Genomic DNA, 8,493 nt, shown 5'->3' with positions numbered 1-8,493 from the left:
AGAGGTGGCAAGAAACGAATATAGAGGTGAGAGAGACAGCCATGCAGCCAGAGGAAGTGCATTTTTGTCAGCAGTATTAAGCTGAACTTCTGCAAGTGAGGCTGTCAGTCAGAGGGCTAGGTAAGAGTTGGGCTGGTTAACGTGAGGAGAATTTACTGAAATACACTTCATTTCTTTGCATGTATCATTAAATAACTGTCATGTAGCAGTGTTTGAGTCAACCTCAGTCATGGGTTTGTTTTAAATATATTCATTTTAATATCCCTTTACCAGTGTCGCAAAAGCAGTCATTCCAGGCATAATCTTATTTAATTATTTGCAAAAATCAACCTGGGGCCCTGTGCCTTTAACATCCTCTGCACGTCCCTGATATCACTGGTAACCCTTCTCCTTCTTCACACCCACACTGCAACCCCTCTGCTTTGCTCAGTAAATTTGAGGCCCTTTCACTGTGCACTTTAAGGACAAAATGGCCAAATTAAGGCATTCATCGAGTCCTTCAGATCTTATGCCTGCCAGATTTCTCAAAGATGGTTTTAACAGTATTGAACCCACTATTTTATCTTTTGTAAATAGCTCTCTATCCGTTGGCTGTGTTCCCTCCTGCCTTAAGCAAGCAGTAGTACACCCACTGCAAAAGAAACCTCAACCCTATTGATTTTAAAAAATTGAGACCCATTTATTACCATTTTTATCAGAAGTATTAGAAATGATTGTCTACTTATGGTTGATTTCTTTATGAATAATAATGTTGTTTTTGACAAATTTTGATCAGGTTTCTGTGCATGTCATAGCACCAAAAACTGCTCTCATCAAACGACCTTTTACTGATGCTGGTGATTGTTCGATTTTAATTCCTCTTGATTTGAGCTTTGCATTCGACACTGGATCACTATCCTATTGGATCACCTTGGGTTGGCATCAGGGACACTGCTCTAGACTGGATTAATCCTATTCATCAAACAGAACTTTCTCAGTAGCCATGGGAAATGCCTCCTCTTCTGTGGCCCCTCTGACCTGTGGTGTTCCTCAAGGCTCCATCCTTGGCCCCTCGTTGTTTTGTATATATATGCTGCCACTAGGACATAACAAACATAAACACAAAATTCATTACTGTTGTTATGCAGATGACATACAAAATTCTATCCCATTAAAAACCAGTGAAGAATGCAATTTTAAACATCTTTTATCTTGTCTGGCAGAAATAAAGGGCTGGATGTCCCAAAATCTTTTGCAGCTAAATGACATCAATAATCAAAAATAATTCCCCTCAGTCCCCCAAAGTCCATCTCTATTTTACAGAAACATCTTGGATCCATGTCTACAAATATAAAACCTGCAGCCAGAAAAACCTGGGTGTAATATTTAATGGTGACCTTTCATTTGAAAAACAAATTACAAACATTGTTCAATCATATTTTTATCAGCTAAGAAGCATCTCGAAAATCAGGTCTTTTCTCACCAGGCCTGATCTCAAGAAGGTCATCCTTTTGGCTTTTATTTCATCTTGGTTAGATTACTGTAATTCATTTTATTAAGGGTTAAACCAAAAAATGATCTCATGCCTTCAGCTGGTACAAGATGCAGCTGCAGGGCTTTTAACAAATTTAAGTAGACAGGATCACATCAGCCTTGTTTTAGCCTCTCTTCACTGGTTACTGGTAAGTTTTAGAATTGATTTTAAGATTTTACCGATCACATTTAAAGCACTTCATGGTTCAGCTCCCAGCTACATTGCTGAATTGCTGCTCCCCTATGAGGCAGAGTGCAGCCTCAGATCCTCAGGCAGGGCTCTGCTGGCTGTTCCCAAGTCCCAACTCAAGAATAAAGGTGACCGGGCTTTTGCAATCAGGGCCCCTCAGCTCTGGAACTCCCTGCCCAAGAATCTGAGGCTTGTGGGATCAGTGACATCTTAAAACAAATCTTTTTAAACAGCCTTTTTTCTTTATTCTTGGGGATTTTATTGCATTTTATTTTTGTATTATTGTATTATTTTAATTGCCTGATTTTATTTGCCTCAGTCCTGAAATGTTGTAATCCTGTTTCAACCATATACAGCACTTTGTAACTTTGTTTTGAAAAGGTCTGTATACATAAATGTTATTATTATTATTATTATTATTATTATTATTATTATTATTATTATTATTATTATTATTATTATTATTATTTCAGGCACAAAAAATACTGTGAAACCTAAGACTGGAATCTTCTGATCTTTTCTCTTCTTGGATCCTAAGTAAAGAATAAATAATATGTTGAAATGCTTTTCATTAAAAGAAGGTATATATGCCATTAATGTACATATGCTGTCCGAAAAACAATGTATCTGTGATTTCATAAATTCTGTCTTGGATCCTTAAAAAACAACTATAAACATTTTGGTTTGCAGACAATCTCTTGCACCTTCCTTCCCTTATTACCACTTTGTCATTTGTTGCTGCTCCATTTACTCTAAGAAGCAGCTGGAATTTTAAGCCTCTGCTTATGCTCTTTTTTTTTATCTAAACTCATTTGAAATCTTAATGTAGGCAAGTCCTCTGTTTAGGCATGTTTGATTTAACAGCACAGGAGGTAATATTTTTACACTGATTCTTGGGGAACAAATCAAAAAAACAAAACACCATCAGCCACAGTTCATTTCAAGTAGGCGACCATTGGTTAAAGCTGAAAAGCATCTGTGTTGCTGAAGAGTCCTTAAGCAAGACACTAAATCACTGCCATATTAATGTGTGCTGCTCTGCTCTGACCCTTCGCTCTGACCTCCCTGTATAGGGAGGAACGTGACAAGACAATTTTCCGGTTGGAATTAATGAAGTATCACATTATTATTGAGGAATGGTGTCTAATGGCTGTGTTAAAGCAGCTAAGTTTGATTTGAATGGCTTTGGGAACTATATAAGAAAACTTGGGAAAGACTAATTTCCCAAGTTTAAATCTGATGCGTAGCTGTGGGTGGGCCTAAGTGGGCATGGGCCCACCCACTTGGCACTCAAACATAAGCCACAATTACAATTTCAGACTGTGGGAGCCTATTGCCTTTTTTAATATTACTGTTTATTGGGTATAGTTTTGTTGGGTGCACAATTGCATTTTATGTTGATGTTGCTGTGTCTGCTATCTGTGTGTGTGTGTGTGTGTGTGTGTGTGTGTGTGTGTGTGTGTGTGGTTTATGGGGCCGCTGTGCCAGGCTATGCAATACTGTTCATGTTCCTCTTGGTGCCTATAACATTACCTCTGATGATGTATAAGGCTTGTATGATTAAACTGTGGTGCATTCAGACAAGTATTACCCTATTTTGGTTAACATATGCGTTTTAGAACCTATTAAGTATGATTGGTCTTGGATGGGCTAGGCCCCCCTGATTTTCTCTGTGCCCACCCACACTGTGATTTTTGCCTATGCTACTGGTTTACACATTCCCTTCTGCCTATTATTAACATTTTGAGCCATGGTCACTGTTATTTTGCATAGCCAGCCCAGACTCATTCTTCATGGAGGTCTATAGAAAAAATCTCATCAAAAATCTGAAATAAAAAGACCTTGGATATCCTGAGGTAGCCATTTATTGGCTGCAAGTTTAGTAATGTCCATTTATGAAAACAGAACTTCTGATTAGTTTTGTTTTGTTTGGATACAAATAACTTTCTCTCAGGCAAATTATATTTTAAGTGTAGCTTCACCATTTTCAACAGTTCCAAGTAGCTCTGCAAGGTAAATTGCAAACCAGAACAAGACAATAAACAATGTAAAAAATGATTTGGTGCACAATTTGTTTATCTGAAGAACATTTGGGGAGACAAAGTTCAGACATGCTTTTCTTCTCTCTAGTCCCTGTTGTTCTGATTGTCTATCGTCTCCTGATAATGACGAATCAGTTATTCTACTGTGTAAGCACTTATACTGTATTCCTCTCCACTTAACACGAATGTGTGCATGTGTGAGTTTGCTTTCAAATATGCAAACCTTCTCTTTCCTACATAAACACCCATGCACATGGTTGTATGCACACGGTCAAAGTCAGAGCTCAGATACTCAAGATGTCTCATTTTCATGAATAGATGTTTCTATTCTCATACATACTGTAGAGAATGGCTCATAATGTTCAGCATCTGAATAATAGAATACCTGAGGGTAACTCACCCAAAAGGGAAAAGCTAATGATGACGTGTGTGCGTAGTTGTGTGCTTGTTTATTTGTTTTTCTTTCAATTGGTGTGTGTGTGTGAGAGAGAGGGAGAGAGAGAGAGAAGTGAAAGGGAGAGCGACATTGAATGAAAAAGATGCAGAGACAGACAAGGAGTGAGCACAAGTGAGAAATGCATTTTGATGCGCAAAATATTCTTGCTACACCCACATGGGAGTCATTGGCAGGATGAACTTTTTCTCACCTGCGATGTGTTACGCTCCTCTTGAAAGCACACGAGCCCAAAGCAACATCCTGACCCACTTCAGGTAGAAGAAAGCCAGGCTACCTGTAGAAAAAAAAGGCACCAAAATGTCAAACAAGTGGTGCACAGTAAGGTTCCACTTCTCAAAAGACGTGAAAGTGAAAAATGAAAAGATTAAATAATTTCAAAGTTTATTACTAAATGCACTGATTGCAGTTTTCTTGGTCGATTCCAATTTCCGTTCTTTCAAAGAACTACGATTGACAGCATACAAAAACATTTTTGTAACTTTTCTTCAATGGAAAATTCAATTGTATGTTCATATAGAACATACAAAATAAACACAGTATTTGTTTTTCTAACAATGTGATGAAGTTTTAAGTTCATTGAAGTCAACTCGAAGTAAAATATTTGTCATTGCATTTGTCAGTGGTGAAGATAAACTCTGTTTTTCACCCATAATATTTTGTAATTCCCTAAATATTATCTTTTTAGTGTAATCAAAAAAGACTTTACTAATATAGCAAATATCAACTCTCGTGTCTCATTTTGTTATTTGATCACCATATCTAGATTAATAATATTTATCAGCTGTACTGATTCAAATTTAATATTCTATATTTTTCCCTACAGATTGAAACACACAGTAGGATTCATGTCAGTCTGTCAGATAATGAGAAAGAGGTTAAATATAATATAATATATACAAAAACAGCAGCAGTATTAACATCAGAGCCACACCTCAGTTGATTTTCAATAAAACATTAATGTCAGACTTTTCCTTAAAAGGTAAAATCACCTGGTTTCAGGTAAACTGTGTGTAAACAGCTGAACATGTCCTGGCATGTAAATTCCATCTTGTATATAGGCTATTTTGGGCTGGACCAACTCACCATCTGTCCCATCTTGAGCAGACCTGGGATGGTCCGGGTGAGGGTGCAGATGTGCTGTAACATTACCAGTAGAAGGTGAGTCTCTGCTGCAGTTCATATCATTTAGTTTTAGTGTGTGTTTGTTGCTGTGACATTACTGTCTTTGCTGCTATGTGTGCAACGTGAACCATCATGCAGCCATGTGTGGCACACGTGTTTAAATCTGCAAAAAAAAAAAAAAAAATCTGGTTGATCCACTGAAAACCAGCTGTTTTTGACTGGTACATCTCTAGTTATTATGATGGAAAGAGAGTTAGCGAACGATAGCATGAGAAATCAGTCTGAAAAGGATGACCAAAATTATTTCAAAGGATTCCTTGTGATGTCTTTGGTTCAACTAGCTGCCAATATGTTGAGCAGTTTCATACTGCATACTGATGGCTTCCTCCCTTTCAAAGTTTAATATAGATCAAGTTCCACTGAAGTTTCTTTTGAATACCTGTGATTGAGCAATGGAGTATTACGGTAGAAAACAATACTTTCCCTCAGCTGTGACAGTCAGCTACAAGAAAACTCTCACTTTGATTTGTGTGTAAATGATCCAAGTTCAATATTTGTATAGGGAATATCTGCGAGTTCTTCCTCTGTTTTAACTTGTTTGAACCAGGTTAGTTTCCGGGATGAAGTGTCAGGGTGCATTGAGTTCTTCTGCACAGAGGATTAAGAGGATAACTCATTTGTATTAGCAGCATGACTGCTGTGTCATCCGGGGCCAGAGCATTGTGGAGAGAAAACATATGTATAAAGTCCCCTTGCTTTGATAGTTTTCTTTTCAACTGAAGACAGAGCATTAATTGGTGTAATGAGAGTTCCAGTGTGCACCCCTGTTGATGATACTTTACATGTGCTTGAATTTAAAATCTCACATGGACCTTTGACTTACTTCTTCCGTAGGACAGTCCCTGGAGCAGATCATGATCACAGTAGTTACCTCTTTTAGTACATTTCCTCACATGCACATGCAGACTGCACTCTCACAAAGCTTGCTTCGTTTTAAGATTCCAACTCAAAGACATTTCCCAGTAAGGGGATACACTCATGCAATGGGTCTTATTTTCACTTAATTTCCTAAGCAATATAGGAAAAGAGTCATGTGTAATGCCATAATAGTACAGAGAGAAATATCTCTATAGGCCACCTGTAAACATATGGAGCTTCAAAGTTAAATTTTGAACACTAACTAGCTTGTTTTCTGTAGAGATGTAGGTTTCTCCCTCACTACAAGCCCTGCCCATAAAGACAAAATTCCTCCTGAGAAACAAAGTGTCTTCCAGACTTGATTTTCAGTCCTCAGTGTGACTGAAGTTCATGTGAGAGTACCTCTCAGCTCTGGTTTGTCATATGTTAGCAGCTGCAGCAGGTGGTCCGCCCTTCATCTCCACAGATCACAGGTGCTGGAACTCTGCTCTGCTCTCATTATCAACCCAAATTCAATTATGTAATAAGGGGCCTCAGCTCCTATGAAGTTGAATGGAATTGATCTTGATAAGGAGCAGGGACCCGTGAAATCTGCAGGGTCTGTGACCCACAGACCAAATAATAAGAAATACCGAGAAGATAGATGAAGCTGCCATGATGAGCAGAGGCCTGCTGTGTTTTAGTGTGTTTGTGTGTGTATGTGTGTGTAAAAATTGGTCTACAGTCCAAGCCTTGGTATCATATTTTTAATAATCAATATGCTTGTGTACGTGTGTGTGTGTGTGTGTGTGTGTGTGAGGCACTTTAACAGAGAGTCAGTAAACAGACAGGTGTCCACCCGCAAGGATTGCTGTCATTCAGATAAACACACATGCACACATGCACACACACACACATACATTTTCTTCTGTGTGTGTGTTTGAGTCTCCCAGGCCAGCCAAAGCTGTATCCTTGTCGAAAGCACTGTACTTTCATGTCAATTTGCCATTTCACAAGGGGCGGACAACTCACTGCACCACTCACAATCTATCCGTGGCCATGGATAAAAAGTCTCTGTGGCAAAAACTTCTGTAAATAGATGATAACACTGATGTGCTTTATTTTATGACTAATGTTCATAAAATATAAATCTTACACATTATATTATTCCATTGTCCTGCAGTTTCCAATAAATTGCTGAATACAAACATTTGCTATTCAGTTTATACATTCATTGATGCATCTCATATAAAGAGAAAAAAATAAATCCCTTTTGATTTGAATACATTTCTTGTGGTGAGGGTTTGGCCTTGAAATATGTTCATGAACATTCATTTTTTTGCAGTAGGTCTATCAGCAGGTGTGAAGAATTATTAAAGGAAGAATTATTCATGGAAACAACAACTTTAAGTGTGTCAAACTGATAACAGCTACCAAAATGTTGCAAATTCCCTCCCCCTTGCCATGTTCCACATCTCAACAGTGCATTGAAATTTGCATGTAATTTTTGGTCAATCAAAACAATACCATTAAATCCCTACTTGATACTAAATGTATAAACATCAATCATACTTCAACCTAGCTTCACTTACTCAAGGATTAGCAAAGTGACGTTTCACCTGCACTCAGGAAATTTCTCCCTAGCTTGGCCACTAAAGGCTTAAATATATATACTTAAATTCCTTTGGTTACTAGTTCAAAGTCAGACTCTAGGAATCTACTGTAAGTATAACTCTTGATTCCCAGTCTCAACACATGGACCACATGGGACTATGTTAAAAACCATCACACCTGAACCGCTACTCGTCTGATGGAGAAAACAGTGGTCCAGCTGCTTGCAACTCTGCACTCACATGTTCATTCAGTGAGGTAGTAATATTGTGGAATGCGACCTTTTTGGAATATCACCTCACAGTATCTGGGGATCCAAGCCAGGAAACTAAGAGGTAATGTAAAAAAATATATATAGTATATATGTATACTACATATAGACAGTCTAAAAAGGGGTGATGCCATTTATCCCGTCACCATAAGACAAGTAACTGCTGTGATTGTCTCACAGTCCATGCACCCCACATAGCCCCAAATGGAAGTGTTTTGTACACAAAGGATGCAAGTTTTTACTTTCATTCTCCAGCAGATGTAAGGAAGGGCAAAAAGCATCAAGCTTCACCTTCCTGAACATAAAAGAACATCTGACGTTTGTATAACAGATAAAAGGACAGAAATCACCCACTCACTTCCGCATAGTCGGTGACAGCAATGAGGCTGTC

General features: G+C 38.1%; 1 long non-coding RNA gene across 1 annotated transcript; it reads right to left on the bottom strand.

Annotated features, from left to right (window-relative positions):
* Positions 1–282: 282 nt before the first annotated feature.
* On the bottom strand, positions 283–5,337 carry LOC121899186. Its single transcript, XR_006096642.1, has 3 exons — positions 5,285–5,337; positions 4,392–4,475; positions 283–1,078 (listed from the first exon to the last, which is right to left on the bottom strand). It is a non-coding gene; the product is annotated as an uncharacterized LOC121899186 (long non-coding RNA).
* Positions 5,338–8,493: the final 3,156 nt, after the last annotated feature.

The sequence above is a fragment of the Thunnus maccoyii genome, chromosome 6 (assembly GCF_910596095.1).
Source record: "Thunnus maccoyii chromosome 6, fThuMac1.1, whole genome shotgun sequence".
Lineage (NCBI taxonomy): Eukaryota > Metazoa > Chordata > Actinopteri > Scombriformes > Scombridae > Thunnus > Thunnus maccoyii.
Note: the sequence above shows the minus strand (reverse complement) of the source record. Positions and strands in the feature narration are given on the sequence as shown.